The sequence below is a fragment of the Haemaphysalis longicornis genome, unplaced genomic scaffold (assembly GCF_048455015.1).
Source record: "Haemaphysalis longicornis isolate Haplotype H1 unplaced genomic scaffold, Haemaphysalis longicornis Haplotype H1 scaffold_9, whole genome shotgun sequence".
NCBI lineage: Eukaryota > Metazoa > Arthropoda > Arachnida > Ixodida > Ixodidae > Haemaphysalis > Haemaphysalis longicornis.
This window is the reverse complement of record NW_027526460.1, coordinates 159,317,645-159,337,060: the sequence shown is the minus strand read 5'-3', so window position 1 is coordinate 159,337,060 and position 19,416 is coordinate 159,317,645. Positions and strand designations below refer to the sequence as shown.

Below are 19,416 nucleotides of genomic sequence, written 5' to 3'. Positions count from 1 at the left end.
TGTAGGTATGGGATGATGGCAACCTTCTGCCTGTGCTTTTTTTCCGCTATCCAACTGGATGGCTCCTTCGTGGTTCTCATGTTCTTTTCAAAGCTTTCCCGCCAAGCGGCATAGCATCGATGCAAGGAAGCCCGCCTGGAACAGTCTCCCGACCTGCGAGACAAAAATCTCCTGTATCTGATGCTGCCAGGACCTTACAAGGGCGTTCCTCAATGCAGTGACCGCTATGCCCCGCTGGACCTAATTGGAGGGGAACATTGCGGTCTCCTATAGCCTTAGGTAACTGCAAAAGGTTGCTTCTGTGGGGGCATGCAAGTGTATACGAGCAGCGCCGCCGGCAAAGCTCACACCGCCAGCACGGCGCCGCATTGATAACGAGTAGAAATTGTTTCATATTTTCGCGAACTGAATGATCCCGCAGTATCCTGCGCCACGCAATTTACGAAGTGGAGGGCACATCTATACTAGCCACTAGAAGGGGACGCAATAGCGTCAAATAAACAAATTAGGCGCCAATAAACAACAGGAAACGAACACCATATCACACGTCCGCTGCTTAGATATGCACGTTTGCATCACAGACCTAATATCAGTTCTAACGCATATATTTAGCTCATGGTTATAAGGAGGAGTGTTTACAAAGCAAATGCAAATCACAAAACTTTCAGTCATACACAAAAAGGGGAGCAAAAACGATATGGGAAACTGCAGACTCGTTTTTCTCGAACGCACTCGACAAGTAATTGTTTCTAGAATACAAAGCTTTTCCGATAAATATAACACTAAGCCCGGCTCAATTTAGCTTTAGGCAAAACCCTATAGAATTAGCCCTAATAATGAAGCAATTCGAGTTGTATGATTTTCGTAGTGCTGGATTAGCTTAGCTCAAATCTTGTCGACCGAAAGTCATCGTCAATAGGTTAGCCATTATGGTCATTCATTTGAAGTTAAACCTTTATTATCTGGCGTTCCGCAAGACAGTCTTCTCGGCCCCTGACTCGTGAACTTATACTTTACGACATCGTTACTATAGATAAAACCATGAAATTCATAATAAATGCCGGCGACACCACATTACTCTTTTCTGATGCATAACCTTTAAGGCTCACTACAAGAGCAAACAACGCCCTGGCCGAACTAAGTAAATGAAGCAAGTGAATGAAGCAAAGTGAACACAAATTGGAATAAAGCTATTCTATTTCGCCCAAAAAATAGGACTGAATCTACTTTTGTTACCATTCACTACATAAAATCAGTGATAGAGATAATCACTTCGTATAGAATACTCGAGGTCAACTTCACAGAAATAATAATTTGGGACGAGCATATTAGGCATATAAAATGAACACTACCAAAAATAGTTAGATTAACTTTTTTTTACAAATCCCCATTACCCACTGAAGTTAAAATATTCCGTTATAGCTCGTTATTGTACTCCTGTATTAACTATTTCCATCTTGTGTGGGGCAATACAACCGTATAAAATCTACACAATCTATGCCTTACAAAAACAATTTTAAGAATTATATCTAATATATCATCACATCATCTATCCGGCTAACTCTCTGCCACATAACGTTATGAAAATACGCCACTTGATTACATATCGCTTAGCTGTGAGTTACAAAAAAGAAATTAACGAAAACAGACATTTTCTCTCCCAACTGTCCTCCCTAACTACAAATATAAATCCGCATCACTCAAGAACTGATGAAATTTGGGGAAAAATACGTTTCCCGAACAAATTACGGAACCGAAATCTTCTAGCAAAAACTTCCGGAAATGCTAAATTTTTTCCACAGAAACAACAATAACATCGAAATGACACCGAACAAGGAATTGCGGACCTTCTGTGCACTAAACCAATTCTTCTGAATCAAGGAATCCCTTCTTGTAGTTCATGTTCTGCAACTGTAATAAGTGGTTTAACTCAATTGTGCCATTATTTTTTAAGTTTAGATTTTTTTGATGAAATATGTGAGTAACAGGGAAAGCGGCGCGCTTTTTATTCTGGCGATCACTGCGGGAAAAAAGTCTGTAACAGCAGCTGTTTCGCGCTTTCTGTTATTACGAAACTGCTTATTTTTTGTTTTCCTATTATTTGTAATGTTGCTTTCTTTTACTTGTGCTCTTTCATGTTGGCCCCGTACGCCGCATAAAACTTGAATTTTATGTACAAGGGATGCAAAGACGCCATGTTACGCTTTAGCGAATTTTGGTGTCTAGGGGAGAGGAATCAGGGAACGTGACATATTGTACATCACTTCAAAAGAAATGTACATAACATACTATAGCCACATACACGTAGCGCGGGCCAAATATTTACATACGATCGTCCATGAATGTGTTCGTGACCTTCTAGTGCAAGGGACGCGACCTCCGGGCCGCGGGGCAGTACTATGCGGCCCCCAGCACGCTGTCAGAACCCCCCCCCCCCTCACCCAGTCACTTAAGGCCGATACGCCAGTTCTGACCTTAAATGGCGTTAGACGGGAGACAAGAACAAAGAATTGGTCGCTTCCAGTTGGCCGTGTTTCCCATCCTCACTTGGACAGAATATGTTTAATTAATGAGAAGTATTATTACCAATTCGCTTACTTATCTCCCTTGGCCGGCCAAGCTCCTCCTCACACCCCCACACCCCTTATCCCGATTTGCCGTTTGGTTGTCCACCGTGTCGGCTTCCTGCAACTCACCCCTTCAGCTCAAAAAGTTGCCGACCCCTGTAAAGTTCGAACTTGGAATAGGTGAAGCCAAAGCGTAATTTCAAGAAGTGAGAGGAAATAAGGAAACAGAACGATCGCTCAGTTCGCCCGACCGCTTTATTCTACGGCCCCTATTTTCGGAATCACAGAACAGATTTCACGCTGCCGACGCTAGCTGCATTTCGTCAATAAGCCACGATAGAAGAAGAAGGCAAGCTAGTGGTGCACCATGTATTCGTAACAACGATGCAGACCGGCAGTGTTTCAGGAAAGTGCACGCATAAGTGCGCAGGTGTGCAAAGCACGGCTCACCATCTGGGGTCCGCCGTACTGTGAATTTAAAGCCCTAACCACACGGACGCGAAATCACGCATCGCGCGAGCGTCCGAGTCGTTCCGCGGCAAGAGAGAAACAACTTTACGCCCGGCTACGCAGGAGAGGGCGAGTAACCGCAAGAGAACGGCGAAGCTACACTCCAGCCACTGCGTCGGCGTGCGTTGCTGGACACGTTTGTATTAAACATGCCATTATGCTGAAGTCATTTATGAGCACTTATTTTAGATAGTTTAACTGCAGTTCTATATATATATATATATATATATATATATCTATCTATATATATATATATATATATATATATATATATATATATATATATATATATATATATATATATATATATATATATATATATATATATATATACATATATATATGTATATATATATATATATATGTATATATATATATATATATATATATATATATATATATATATATATATGTATATATATATATATCGAAAGGCGTGGGTTCGGTCCCCACTCTGGGCGCGTGTTTTTCTTTCTTTCTTTCTTCCTTATATTTAAAAAAATCTTAACTTCATTAACCGTAGTAACAAATAGAGCCTAACCACACCCCTATGCCTCCTTTGGCGTTGTAGACTGCCGACCTATGTTTCTGTATATATATATATATATATATACAGAAAGAAATGCCGGCAGTCTACAACGCCTTTCTATTTTCTAACGAGCCCCTCATTTCCAAACCCTATAATCGTGCGAAAGCTTAGCGAGGGCCTCGGTTCGGGCAGCCTTGATGCCAAGGTACCATAAGAGGGTTTCCCGCCAGTTGCCCGCTTATGACAGGCTGTAGACGTTCGCGTCACGCCCCGGGGGTTGAAAAGAAGGTCCCCTTCTCCCCGTGAAGTCTGAGTGGCGCTGGCTACCACCATCAAGCGTTAGATACAGTTGTAGTAAGTATAAATACCCCAGAAAGTGAAGGAGAACACAGTCGCCCAGATAGCCGAATTGGCAAGGCATTCGAGATCTAATCGAAAGGCGTGGGTTCGGACCCCACTCTGGGCGCGTGTTTTTCTTTCTTATATATATATATATATATATATATATATATATATATATATATATATATATATATATATATATATATTTATTTATATATATACATATACATATATATATATAGCGTCTTAGAAATAGGAAACGAGGGGCTCGGTGAATTAATACCGAATAAGGGTTGGCAGTCAAGAAAACCTCGAAAAGCAAAGGGGGGAAGGCGGTAGGTCATAGAAACAGATAAAGAATTTTTTGAGTAAGAAAGAAAGAGGTGAAAAAAATGCTCGCCGGGTGGTAACCGAGCCCAAGAGCTTTAGAATACCGGTCTGGTGCGATGACCACTACGCTACCGGCGGGGCTGTTTTCCCACCACTTTATCGGGTATTTATGTTAAGCTCTACTGCTCCCTTTATATATATATATATATATATATATATATATATATATATATATATATATATATATATATATATATATATATATATATATATATATATATATATATATATATATATATGTTACGAGATGGGTTTATTTACAATGAGGTCGGACGGTGTAGGACGAGCGTAGATGGTAGAGTGGTGCGTGAATGATGGTGCCAAGCCGGAGTGCAACCTCGTTCTCCTCTTCTACCAATCAGCTTGCTGAGATGGTTCACCGTTGAAATGTCATAAACGCATCGTGGAATATACGGCACTTATGGTGTGCGTAACATTTCCCCCGTCGCAGACGAAGCCCCCAGATCGAGTCAGCTTGTGGAGCGTTCTTCACAACGTTTGAGCCGGGCAACATGGACTACTTGCGTTCTTTTGCTCTGTCGGCCAGTCGAAGTCAATCGCGAGACGACGTATGTGACATCGCTGAGACGTTGTAGCACAACAAACGGACCCACGTAATGAGGCAAAAACTTCTCACACAAGCCGCCCTTACGCAGCGGTGTCCAAAGCCGCACTAAATCACCCGGTGTGTATGTTACATAACGCCGACGACTGTCGTAACGCTGCTTAGAGCGCTTCTGGGAGGCCAGGATTCGCAGGCGGGCAAGCCGCCGTTCTTCTTCGGCAAGGCAGAGTGTCCTATCTAAGGAAGGGTCCACATGGTTGAAGAAAGGGAAAATCGTGTCGAGACAGCTACCGGGCTGCCGGGCATAAAAGACGAAGAAGGGGCTGTAGCCAGTTGTTTCGTGCCTCCCAGTATTGTACGCGTATGTGATAAATGGGAGCAGATCGTTTCAGTTGTTGTGGTCGGAGCTGACATACATAGATAACATGCTCGCTAAAGTGCGGTTGGTACGTTCTGTCAGTCCATTTGTTTGAGGGTGGTACGGCGTAGCATGGCGAAATTGGACGGAACAAAGGCGAAGCAACTCTTCAACGACATTTGCAGTAAACTGACGTCCACGGTCACTGATTATAACTTGGGGTGCTCCATGGCGTAACAAAATGTAGCGAAGCAAAACGACGGCGATCTCTTTAGCAGTGGCAGACGGTAGAGCAGCCGTATCAGCCTAGCGAGAGAGGTAATCCACACATACAATGATCCAGCGATGTCCATGCGACGAGCGGGGGAAAGGCCCTAACAAGTCAATCCCAACTTGTTGGAAAGGACGACTTGGCGGGTGAACAGGGTGGAGTCGCCCTGCTGGAGCAGTTGTTGGATTTTTTTACCGCTGGCATTGGGTACAAGTGGCGACATAGCGCTCAATAGTCGTGCGCATGTTCGGCCAGTAAAACCGCTGTTGAGCGCGGTGCAGAGTGCGCGCGAGCCCCATGTGGCCCGATGTGACGTCGTCATGCGCAAAACTTAGAACAGCGGTACGGAGGCTTTCTGGCACAAGTAGGAGACGAGGTCCGACAGCCGAATAGTTCTACTTGTAAAGTATTTCGTTTCGCACGCAGAAACGGCTAGTAGGCTTCGATTCATCGGCTAAAGCGAAAAGCTAGTCCAAAGTTTTGTCGTTGCAATGCTCCCTTTTGAAAACAGCCGGCTCAGGGAAAGATGTCGAAATGGAGGCGAGATACTGGTCAAAGTTGTCTTCGTCAGAGGCCACTGACTCCAGTGGCAGCCGGGAGAGGCAGTCAGCGTCGGCAAGCTTGCGGCCACTTTTGTATGATACGGTGAAATCATGCTCCTGCAGACGGAGAGCCCAGCGTGCCAGCCGCACACGAAGGTTGACGATCACTAAGGTTGACGAGCCAGCAGAGTGAGTGGTGGTCTGTGATAATGGTAAAAGGATGCCCATAGAGATAGGAGCGAAATCGCTGTGTGGCAAAAATTACTGCCAGACACTCTTGCTCCGTGACAGTATAATTGCTCTCCGACTTGCTAAGAGTGCGGCTGGCGTAAGCAATAACATGCTCACCATCAACAAGCACAGCCCCAACTCCAACCCCACTGCCATCGGTGTGAACTTCAGTAGGCGCCTGGACACCGAAATGGCGGAAAATCGGTCCAGACGCCAGAAGATGTTTCAAGTGACGAAAAGCGACGGCACAGTCGGTACTCCATTTGAATGGAACGTTTTTCCGCAGAAGACATGTCAGAGGATGGGCTATGTCAGCAAAGCCAGGGATAAAACGTCGAAAATAGGAGCAAAGTCCCAAGAAGCTCCGAAGTTTCTTCGCAGAGGTGGGTTCTTTAAAGCAGCTAACGGCTCGTATCTTGTGTGGATCCGGTCTGACGCCATGTTTGTCGACTACGAGGCCTAAGACAAGAGTTTGCAGCTCTCCGAATCGACATTTTTTTAGTTCAAGATGAGGCCAGCCTTTTCTAAACAGTCCAAAACAGTGGCCAAGTGCGTATTGTGTTCACGAAATGTGCGACCAAAAATGACGATATCGTCGAGGTAGCACATGCACACTTCCCACTTGAGGCCCCGAAGTACCGTATCCATGAAACGCTCAAACGTAGCAGGGGCGTTACAGAGCCCAAAGGGCATAACATTAAATTCAAATAGTCCATCGGGTGTGATAAACGCTGTTTTTTCTTTATGGTCGGTGTTTACGGGAATTTGCCAGTAGCCTCATCACAAGTCAACTGAAGAGAGGTACGAAGCCGAATGAAGACAATCTGTTGCATCATCTATGCGGGGAAGTGGGTAGGCGTCTTTTTTAGTAATTTCGTTGAGGCGCCGATAGTCAACACAGAAGCACCATGACCCGTCTTTCTTTCTCACCAATATCACCGGAGCTGCCCAGGGACTTGAAGACTCTTGAATCACGCCATTCTTCAACATGTCTCGTACTTGTTCGTTGATAATCTGGCGCTCGGATGGTGAAACGCGGTACGGCTTTTGTCGCATGGGCTGGGCTTCCCCAGTATGTATTGAATGGTGGGTCCGTGTGGGCGGTATTGACAAGCATCGATGTGTTCGCCCGATGTCAAATACGCGTGAGTATTGTGCAAGCACGGCAACCAACGCACGGCGTTTTTCTGGTTCAAGGGATTCATCGATCATACTTTGCAATTTGGTAGGGTCCACCGGGCAAAGTGCAGTGGACGGATTTATGGCTTCGGACAAAACTCCTACTGAAGTTGAAACATATTCGATCGCTTCGGCAAGTTTCAGCCCGCTTGGAAGTAGAGTGGGTTCGGCCGAAAACTTGATAGTCCACACAGAGGTTTGTCCCCTGTTTACCGTAACAACCGATCGAGGCACCAATACATTTTTTTGCACAGTTTAGGGGCATCGGCTCCAGCAAAGCTTCAAATTTATACAGATCAGTTCCCGTGCAAAGGACTGACACGAATGCGGCTGACCGCACCGGCATGATGGTGTCGCTCAACACGCAGAGTGCGCGGGTGGTATCGGGACAAGAATCTTCTACAAAGGCAGATAGGGCGGTCCCGTCCACATATATCTCCCCATTACGACAGTCAACTGTGGCACCACACTGCTTCAAGAAGTCTAGACCTAAAATCACATCGTGAGTTGACCGCGGCAATACTGCACACTCCGCCCTGAATGTGTGGCCGCCAAACGAAACAGTAACTGAGCAGATTCCAAGTGGGCATAGGGACTCACCAGCAACACTTGAAATGTTACCATTTTGTCCCAGCGAAACATTACTTTGCGGCCAAGACGGGATTTAAACGCAGAACTCATTGCCGACACTGTTGCGCCCGTATCGATCAGAGCCATCGTTCGGGTGCCATCGACTAATACTTCCACTGTGTTTTTTAGCACTGATACAGGCGAAGGTAGTTTCCAGTTAGGCTGTCCGGTAAGAGGCATTTCACGTGACAGTTGTGCCGCGGCCTCACCTCCATTGGCCGCGCTGGCTAGTTTGTGACCGACGCCGGGGTGATGGTGAACGCCGCTGTCGTGAAGCGGGTGGGGTTAAGCTGCGGTCAGAAGCCGGTGAATCGCGGCGCGGTGGTGCCTCGGAGAACAAAGCTGTTGGCAGGCGAGTGTCGTAGCGGGCATTTCGAGCGTTCGGGCGGTTCCACATGGGAGTTTGCTGGTACCGTGGCGCTTGGCGGCGACGGCGGCAGTAGCGAGAAATGTCGCCCTCAAACCCACAGTTGTAGCAGACGGGAAGGTCACGCTCACGGAAAGGGAAGGATCTCTCGTAGACGCCACCAAAACGGTGATCATAAGCCGGGCGCTGAGGACGCTGGTCGTAAGTCGGACGTTGAGGGCGCCAAAGTGAACTTCTGGACATCGTAACTGCAGCGTGGTGAATCCCAATTGTCGAGGCGCTGCGGGCTTTCATTGCGAGGCGTATGGCTCGGATCACGGAACTGAGCACTCGAAGGCGAGAGGCTCTTGGCCTGTACATCTTGCAGCACGTAACTTTCGTGAACGTGCAAGCTGTCAGTATAGCGCCGAGGCTCTTGGTGTCGCAGCAACTCCTCGCAGGCGATGCGCCGGATAGTTTCAGCGAAGTCCGGTGGTGGGGTCACATCAACGCTTGCCACAGTGGTTACATTAGCCAAGCGACCGAACTTTGGCGTAATACGACGCTTCTTCAACGCCTCGAAGGTGCGACAGTGCTGGACAACATCTGACGCCGATTCCAACTTTTCACGCCCTATTAAAAAGTTGTACATGTCTTCAGCGATCCCCTTTAATAAGTGACCCACTTTATCATCCTCAGACATTTGATGATGATGATTTGATTTTATTGGCGCAAGGCCGACATGGGCAAAGAGCGCCAAACACAAAGTTATTTGATGAGGAGATAACACGAACTAAAATCAGTTAAAAGACTATGAGCACACTTGGTGTAAAGGGCCAGGGTGAAGAACAAGAGTGGTTAAAAGATAAATAAGTTGGCTGGTGTATAGGACCAGGGGTAAAACTATGAGTGGTATGAGATGAGTTGTAAAAAGTGAACTTCTGATAAGAACTTAAAGGTGCGCTGAACAGAAAACATGGCATCGTCTCCTAAGAAGTATGACGGGTGTGGTGGAATATGTCGTGTGTGTAGTTGTGGGAAGTGTTTGCGTCGTGTAATGTCGAGTGCCTTACATTGTATGATGATGTGGATCACGGTTAGGGCCTCTCCACACCTGCTGCACAGAGGTCTTGGAGACCCTATGAGCAGGTGGGAGTGTGTTATATGAGTGTTATATCCGTAACCTAGCAAGGGCAACTTCAGTGTGTCTGTTGTGTGTGTCAGTCGTGTATGGTCCCAAGAGTGGCTTTATTATGTGTAGTTTGTTGTCTGTCTGTTGATTCCAGAGTGCTTGCCATGTTTCGCGAAGGTGTTGTCTGATGTGTGGCTTGAGGTCAGTATAGGGTACTGCTGCTATGTCCGGTGTATTTGTATGTGCAGCAGCAGCGGCCATCTGATCAGCGGTCTCATTTCCCGCAATCCCAGAGTGGCCTGGGACCCAACACATGATTGCCTTGAGATTTAATGCATACGCTGACATAATGGTTTTAGACACTACATTAAGAACATGGTTTTTAGAAGACTTGTTGGATGACAATGCATGTACAACACTCAGTGAATCTGTGAAAATGATAGACTTGGGTATTTCATGTTGCACTATGTGATTTAAAACAAGCAAAACTCCATGGGCTTCCGCCGTAAAAATGCTGGTCTTAGAGTTCAGGGTCTTAGAGACTCTAAAATCGGGTCCGTGCGCCGCACACGACACAGTAAGGGCAGTTTTTGATGTGTCACTGTAAAACTCTGCACATTCATACTTAGACTGCAGAGACAAGAAGTGCTGTAAAATAGCAGTTTGTGGTACCCTGCTTTTATCAATTTTCACGAAGGACAAGTCACAACACACAGGTTGAAGCGGCCAGGGTGGTAAGACGTCAGCAAAAGAAGATGTGTAAATGTCTAAAAAGGAGATATCGAAATTTGAAGCTTCCTGTCTCACTCTAAGTGAGAACGGCAAAGGGACAGACGGGCGATTTACAAACAGTGGCGATGTGGAGGTATCATTAAAAACAGGTTTAAAGGGATGGTTATTCAAAGATGAAATTTTAAAAGCGTAGAGAAAGTCCACATACGTTCGTTGGTACTCAAGGCACCACTTATTACATTCAACATATAGACTGTGGGCCGGGCTAGTGCGGAAGGCACCCGACGCAAGGCGCAGACCCAAGTGGAGTACTGGATCAAGACTTTTTAGGGTTGTTTTCGATGCCGATCCATACACGACACTGCCGTAGTCTAATCGAGACCCGACTAAGGCGGTAAAGACCCGGAGAAGTAGTTCTTTGTTTGCCCCATAGGATTGTTGGGAGAGGACCTTGAGAATGTTTAGTGTTTTGAGGCATTTATGTTTAAGTGTTTTGACGTGAGGTAGAAACGTGAGCTTGTTATCAAATATGACACCTAAAAACTTGTGCTCCCTTTTAACAGGAATAGGTGCCCGGTTAAGTGTAATCTCAGGGTCCGCGTTAATCCCACGCTTGCGGGAAAACACAACACAAGTACTTTTGGCCGGGTTTAGTTTAAACCCGTTAAGGTCCGCCCAGCCAGCAAGTTTCTTAACACCGAGCTGTACTTGACGTTCGCATATTGACAGGTTACAGGATTTAAAAGATATTTGCACATCGTCTACATAGATGGAACAGGAAATGGTCGGCGGCAATGCCTTTCGGAGGGAGTTCATCTTAACTATAAACAACGTGCAGCTTAGAACTCCACCTTGCGGCACACCATTTTCCTGCAAATATACATTGGAAAGTGCACTGCCAACCCTCACGCGAAAGGTTCGTTCAGCCAAATAACTACAAAGAGTGTTCAACATGTTGCCGGATACACCAAATGACTTAAGGTCCCTGAGGATGCCATAGCGCCAGGCTGTATCATAAGCTTTTTCATTATCAAAAAATACCGGAAGGCAGAACTGGTTATGGACAAATGCATCTTTTATGTAGGATTCCAGTGCAACAAGTTGATCATTGGTAGATCGCCCCACCCTGAAGCCTGCGTGGCAGCCCTCGAGTAGACCGTTGTACTCCAGAAAGTACACGAGCCTACGGTTTATCATCTTCTCGAGGAGCTTACACAGGCAGCTTGTCAGGGCGATGGGACGATAACTTGCGGGAGAGGAAGGGTCCTTCCCCTCCTTCAGAAAGGCCACAACTATGGCCTCCTTCCAAGACCTTGGAAGCTGCCCCGAAAGCCATATTCTGTTGTAGAGGTGTAGGAGTGTCTCAAGAGTGTCTGCGTGTAGGTGTTGTATCATGGTGTATGTAATAATGTCTGCCCCTGGAGCTGAAGGCTTACAAGTGGCAAGAGCAACCTTCAGCTCATGAAGTGTGAATTCAGAGTTGTAAGCAGAATTCGACTTGTTCTTGTCTCGTAAGGAGTTCTTTTCTGAAGATGTTTTGTGTTGCATGAAAGTATTAGTGTAGTGTGCTCAGCTGGACACGTGTTGGAAGTGTTGTGCGAGTGTGTTAGCCTGGTCTTCCAGTGTGTCCCCTGTTGTACTAACCAGGGGCAGGCTGTGTGTCTGTTGTCCTTTTAGTTTTCGTATACGTGTCCAGACTTTGTGTGTGTGTGTGTACGAATTGATGGAAGTGAGGAAGGTGCGCCAACTCTCCCTTTTCGCCTCACGGCGTACTCGCCTCCCAAAAGCCTTGGCCCGTTTAAAAGAAATGAGGTTATCTGACGTGCGGTACCGGCGAAGGACACCCCACGCCTTGTTCTGGGCCTCTCGCGCCCGCCTGCAGTCCTCGTTCCACCAGGGCCTCCTTGGGCTGCGGGACCCACTGGAGGCCTGGGGAATGGACTTTTCGGCGGCGTCGAGGATGTGCGCCGTGACGAGTTGGGCGGCTTCCTCCACGTGTAGGTGTTTTATGGATGTGTGTAGTTGAGATGTTTGTGTGAATGTGCTCCAGTTTGCTTGTGATTCATTAAACCTTTTATGGGAAGATGGACTGCTCGGGCCTATACCTATATACGTTAATGAAGTGGGGAAATGGTCACTACCATATGGGTCCGTGCCCACACCCCACTCAAGACATGGAAAGAGAACTGCGGAACCAATCGCCAAGTCAAGATGAGAGTATGTATTGTGTCCTAAGTTATGGTATGTAGGCTGTTTTTTGTTGAAGAGGCATGCTCCGGGGGATGTAAGAAACTTCTCTATCAGGCGACCTCGGGCATCCGTTCTGGAGGAGCCCCAAAGAGAGTTGTGCGCATTAAGGTCGCCTGTTAGTATGTATGGTTACGGGCAGCTGGTCGACCAGCGCCTCGAAATCAGAGCTCAGAAGTGCATGATCAGGAGGAATGTAGATGGAGCATACCGTTATCAACCTATTAAATATTATGGTACGGATCGCTACAGCCTCGAGGACAGTGTTTAAAGAGAGAGCGTGGCATGCTAATGATTTCCGGGGGATAATGGCCACACCTCCTGAAGAGTGGGTGCAGCCAACCCTGTCCTTTCTGAATACCATGTACCTATTTAAGAAATTTGTTTGTTTAGACTGACTGGCATGCAGAATCTCATACACATCGTCAAGATTTTTAAGGAGGCCTCTGCAGTTCCATTGAATGATGTTTTCTGTTCCCATTATTTAAATTTAAGAATGACTGGAGTGTGTGTGTTCGTGTGTGTTCATGTGTCGTCTTTCAGGGCTGTTACTCTCGGATTGGGCTTTTTGGGCCTGTCTGTAGGCTTGGAGGTCGGTGGCCGCTCCTTGCGCTGCGTTGCAGGCAGGAACGGCCCGACATCCATCTCATCGTCGGATGTCCGAGGGGTGCCCGACGGACCGGGCCCCCCGGACTTGGCCCCCCCTCGGGAGCCCTTCGTTTGAGACGCCACCGCCGAGGGCGTCCGGGGTGCCAGAGGTGGCATGGGCGGTACGGTGGCGGTGGGAGCCGGTGCGGGGCCCGTGGTGTCCATCACCTCGGTACCCTCCAACGCACTGGAGGACGGGGAGACAGAGGCGGGAGCGGCACCGGTCCCGACAGGAGTGGTTTGCGCAACAACCGCTGCTGCCTCAGCAAGCGGCGTGGTGCCGGGTTGGGCTGCGTGAGGCAACCCAGCGGGAGGCGGGGGCGGGACCAGGTCAGACTTGCTGAACTGGGTCCCTGTGGACACCAGACGCCGCTCCGCCCCCCGGTGAGCCGCGTCAGCGTACCTGCCCAGAGGGAAAGAGGCGAACCTCTTTCTCGCCGCCGGGAAGGTGATGGTCTCGGTTACCTTGATGTTGATTATCTTTTTTTCGAGTTGGAACTTTTCGCACTTGCGGGAGTACGCTGCATGCGGTCCCCCGCAGTTTACACAAGTGAGGGTATCGGATTGGCAGTTGTCACTAGGATGATCGTGCGCCGCGCATTTCGCACACGTCGTTCGGCCACGGCAAGAGTTCGTACCGTGCCCGAACCGCTGGCACTTAAAACAGCGCCGCGGGTTCGGGATGTACGGACGTATTGAGCACCGGATAAAACCTGCATATATATGTTGTGGGAGAACTGCGCGGTCAAAGGTCAAGATGATGTGCTTGGTGGGAATCTCCTTGTCGTCTCTACGGATAGCGATGCGTCTCACGGCAGTGACGCCCTGATCCTTCAAGCCGGCAAGGAGATCCGCATCGGTTTTGTTCAGGAGGTCTGTCTCGGATATCACACCCTGCGAGCTGTTGAGGCTCCGATGGGGTGTGACCCGGATGTCAAGATCAGCCAGTCTAGTCTGAGCTAGAAGCTTTGCAGACTGCTGCTTGTCATTTATTTCAATTAAGAGTTCGCCAGACCTTTGTTTTTTGCATTTATACGATTTTCCTACTATGGCTTCAAGATACTTGGCGATCAAGAAGACTGACTGAGATGCAAGAGGGTGGGTTGGATTGAGGGATTCCATCACAAGAAATCGAGAAAAATGGTCCGGTTCAGGAAAAGTTAACGACGGCAACAGAGGAAAGGATACTTCGGTGCGGCCCCTTTTCAGGGACCGATCATGGTTGGGGGGGTTTTAGTCAATACCATAAAGCATAGTATAAAAGCAGGGAGACGGGGGTACTTTCTTCTTTGACCTTACCCTGGTAGCCAAAGAGGTCCCGGAGCTCCCGGCCTGGTGAACAGACAGGGAGCCCATCCGCCGGAGCTTGACCTGGGCTCCGACGGGCACCGTTCGTGTGTTTCTAACCCTCCACCTATAAACACATCGCCACGGTTGGATCCAGCTTATGTTTGGGGGCTCGGGGTCCGCGGTATCGCCAGTACCGTCACCAAGATTGCTCAAGGTGCCCCGTGCGGGGATCATCAGACATTTGCGGGTCGACGAGTCTGCAGAGCTTTAGCATCTGTTCAATGTAGGTAATGCATGTCTCACCTGGGACTTAAGCACGATGGAGCAACGTCTATTCAGCCTGCCTCTTCTTTCCGACGGAGTCGCCAAAGCGGGATGAAATTTCTTCGACGAAACGGTCCCAGGTTGTGAGCTTGCTTTCGTTGTTCTCAAACCAGGTCAGGGCAGTCTCATCTAGCGAGAACACGACGTTCGAGAGTTGTGCAGCGGTATTTCAGCGGTTGTACCGGCTCACTCGCCGATAGTGGGTCAGCCATTCCTCAACGTCTTCATCGGCGTTCCCAGTGAACATTCGGGGCTCTCGCGGGGGATACCAGCCAGGCGTTGGGGCCGGCACAGTGTTCCCACCTTGAGGTATCGTAGGAGACAGCGGTGGCAGACCCGCGACACGTCGGCTGCGGCCAATTTAAAATTTTCAACAACTGCCACTGTTATTCTGACGAAGGCCGGTCCCTCGGCCGAAACGTTATACTATTCCTCTTTCGACGTGTATCTTTCTTTTTCTTGATATTTGGCGGTGTCGAAGAAAGATTTATTCTTGCAATTATGCGCACAATGGACGCCCGGGCGACCACGTCGAAAAGGGTTACCTGGATGTGCCCAAACACCACGGTCTCCGTAGCAGTTTTGGGCGACTCCCACACCAAATACGTCTTCCAGCATTTTGATGCCAATATGTCGGGCACACCAGCGTTTGTATCGCAGTCTGGCGCCCTTATCAAGGATATGGCAAACTTACTAGACTTGGTTCCATCTACAGAAACAACTCTCGTCATCCACGCTGGAACAAACGACCCGGCCTTCTGCACACCCCGCGCTGCCTTTGACAGCCTTCGGAGCCTTTCGGCGTCATTTCAAAAGAACATCCCACAATCAAGAGGTTATACGTCAGCTTGGTCCTGCCGAGGTCTACCAATCGCCGTCGGCACAGCTACAATCAGTCCTTCATTCGGAACTTTAACCTCAAGGCCCACCAGCTCATCACCCATGTTCGGGATTATTGCCATCACTCCTGGCTTGTGTACTTCCTAGACCACGGTTTCTACAACTTCCCTGCAAACCGCGTTTTGGCTGCTGACGGCCTTCACCTCAGTTTTGAGGGAACGGCAGTTTTACCATGTCACCTCAGGCAGCTTTTCATCCCCAGACTCAGCGACACCGCTTCATCTTGGTGCACTTCCATACCCAGTGACCCCTCAACCTCTGTGAAAAAAAATTCTGTCAGCGAAGGCAATCCGTTCGCTGGGCTGCTCTCGTTACGCCGGGACCTGGCCACCTCGCTCCCATTGGACTGTCCCTCTTCGCAAAAAAAGTCTGGTCTTTGTGGTTTGGCTAACCAAATCAAAGCAAACGCATCTTTTACAAGCTCACCACGGACCAGCTGTCGCCCGACACACGGACCCTTAACGCATGTAGGCCAAGGGGAAGAAATAGCTGGTGTTCGTGCTCTTAACCGTACAAGCAATGCTTGTTTTCCGCCAAAGTGTTCTACTGGGAGCGGTTCGTTGCCTTGCCAACAATCAAGCGACCAATGCACACCTATAGAGACTACTACAAATTTAACTTCGAAAGATCAACTGCACCCTGCTCCAATGGCAGTGAACGCATTCTCGACGTGTAACAACCCCACCCCTCAAGCATCAACCAGCCAGTCACCCATTCACCCACCCAATGAAACAGCTCATGTGGTACTACAGTCTACGAACGACGGCTTTTCTTCACTTCATCCACAACAGCCGCTGACTACCCCGTGCCAAACTGTCAGTGCTTCGACTACTTGTGCACCCTCCAGTCGAGCCACCCGCTACAACCTACGTGCTCAGCACACCGACGGGCCTAAAAAATCGAAGACAAAGTGACTACGAACTGCACACCAAGGTAAAGACTGTTCGAACTATCTTGTCTCTAGGACATTTTTGAGAATTCGCAAAGTGGTAGAAAAGCGCATCCGTTTCGAACTTCACATTTCTACGTTGAAAACTTATTTAGGGTCAGGGTGGTACCTAGGGGCCTCCGAATTTTGTTAAAGCCTGCCACAGAAAACTTGTCAGTTTCTAGCATTGCTATGTGGAATGAGGTGCTCTCAAATGCTTCTTTTAACCGGGTTCGCATCATCATTCGGCACTACGAATCCTTGCTCACATCTATTCGTAACCAAGAAAGCCAACTTATTTCCTGTCATGAAATCACTGATTATGAATCTGTACAGCTGGCCGAATTCGAACGAAAAAAATCGACAGATATACAGGAGGTAAAACGCAAGAAACTCTTGAGAGACAAAGTAATTGTGCTCTATGCTTGTCCCAAAAAGTCTGCCGCCGAAAGTCCCCCGCACTCAAGAAATGCTACATCGACCGATGCATTGCAAGCATCTTGTAAAGTCGTAAACCTATCTTCTTACAATCTTTCTAATGACGGAGTTTCATTGTTGTCGCGAGGGCTCAATTTTTGTCCATCAAAGTGTGGTTACAGCGAATATGAAGTCATGAAGGATTCAGATACTTTTGCCAGAAACCTGTGGTTGCGTGAATTTTTTCTTGACAAAAATTCTGACAATTCTACTACTAGCATTCTTCCATCTCAGACGCATTTGACCCCACCTACCCAAAGAGATAAATGTCTAGACTTATATATAACTGCCGTTCAACGAGATGTTCTAGAAATGTATCACACAAAGGCTTCGTTTAAGAAGGTAAACCTTTCACCAAATGAAAAAGTGGCTTTGGAGCGCTTTAAGTCATGCAACGACATCGTAATTAAGCCAGCAGATAAAGTCGGTGCAGTTGTGTTACTAAACAAAGTGGATTATGTTGGTGAAGTTTTGAGGCAGCTTGATGACAGCACGTTTTACAGACGACTTGACGGAGACACAACTGAAAATTTTAAACTGGGCATTACAAGTGCAATAACTGACCTTATCGACCAACAATAAATACCAGCTTCTGCATTGCATGCCCTCGTTCCATTGAGCCCTATTGCAGGTCCTTTATACCTGCTTCCAAAATTCATAAGGCAGGAAACCCCGGTAGGCCAATCGTTTCCGGCATAGGTACAGTTACCGAACTAATCTCCCAATTTGTAGATTCACTAATTAGCCAAATCTCGCCTTGTCTTCCGTCTTGTATTAAGGATACCAACCACTTCCTGTCCTATATTGTCGACTTTTCTGTACCCCCTGGTTCGCTTCTGGTTACATTAGATGTGGCATCTTTATACACGAACATCCCGCATGCAGGTGGAATAAGCGCAGTACTCCACTCCTATAATGAATCGGTGTGCGATAAATCAATGGACAGCTCCACTTTGGGAACGCTTCTAAAACTAGTCCTAGAGTTAAACAACTTTGAATTCAATGGGGTTCATTACCTCCAAATTAATGGCACCTCGATGGGTACACCCATCGTCCCCACCTACGCAAACATTTTTGTGGGCGTACTTGGAAATGAATTTCTGGCAAGCCCTTCCCTACGACCGACCTACTACAAGCGGTACATTGATGATATTTTTATGATTTGGCAGCACGGGAAAGCCCAACTTTTATCGTTTATTCATGATTTTAGTACCGCCCATCCGTTTATTTCTTTTTCCCATACCTACTCGGGACAAACTATCAACTTCCTCGACGTAACATTGACTATTCATGATGGTCAACTAACTACAAAGGTCTACAGAAAGCCAACTGATAAGCAACAATACCTTCGTTTCAATAGTTACCATGTGAAGCACTGCAAAACTAGCATATCACATAGTCAGGCTCTCCGATTTAAAAGAATTTGTTCCGAACGATCAGATTTTAGTGCCAATTGTTCCCAGCTTCGAAGCGCTTTAGTTACGCAGAAATACCCACCTCAGATAATTGACGACGCTATTAGGCGTGCTGACCCCCATGACCGCAAAGCACTTTTATTGAGTAAGCAGTCACATAATTAATTAATCGCTACTGAAATATCGTGCCGTAAACGTTTCACTAGCGTAAGTTTTGTTTTCTAACAACGCGGAATCAGACTACAAGGCAACGCACTACACAATGGGTTCGGAACGCACAAACTCCCCCCCCCCCTTTTTTTTTGCAGACATTATTGCCAACTTGGAGTTAGATGAAAAGCCTTGTGACCTTTTAATGCGCTAAATGGTTAAGCGGCAACCAAATAAAGCGACCATTAAAGCGACACTACAAACCTAACTGATTCGGTATTAAACTGGTTAAAGCGTTGCTGTCGCCTTCGCTCACTTCGGCCTCGTCGGACGCGCCAGATGCGAGCGAAACCGACGAAGCCCAGCGGCAGTGTAATTACCTTGTCGCTCGACAATATCTTTACGTTGCTCAAGAAAATAATTAAACGAAAGCTGAATTATTGCTCGAGTTTTAGAAGCCAGCTTAAAAAATACGTAACTGTTATACTGCACACGAGTCTTGCTTCAACGCATGCTGAACGTCGTGAACCTGCAGTGGGTGCACGGTCGCTTGTTCGGAAAAGACAAAGCCGGAAAGAGGATACCTAGAAGTGCCGTCCCAGAAATGGAAGCACATGTATGTGACGACTTAATTCTTCGCAAGAACCAACACAGAGGAGCACTCACACGCGCCAATTGCTATAAACGACTGCTGAAGTTTTGGCGGGAACGAG

The 19,416-nt window shown here is 47.5% G+C and overlaps 1 pseudogene; it reads right to left on the bottom strand.

The window, feature by feature from the left end:
* Nucleotides 1-8,653: 8,653 nt before the first annotated feature.
* On the bottom strand, nt 8,654-15,777 carry LOC144153519 (uncharacterized; annotated as a pseudogene).
* Nucleotides 15,778-19,416: the final 3,639 nt, after the last annotated feature.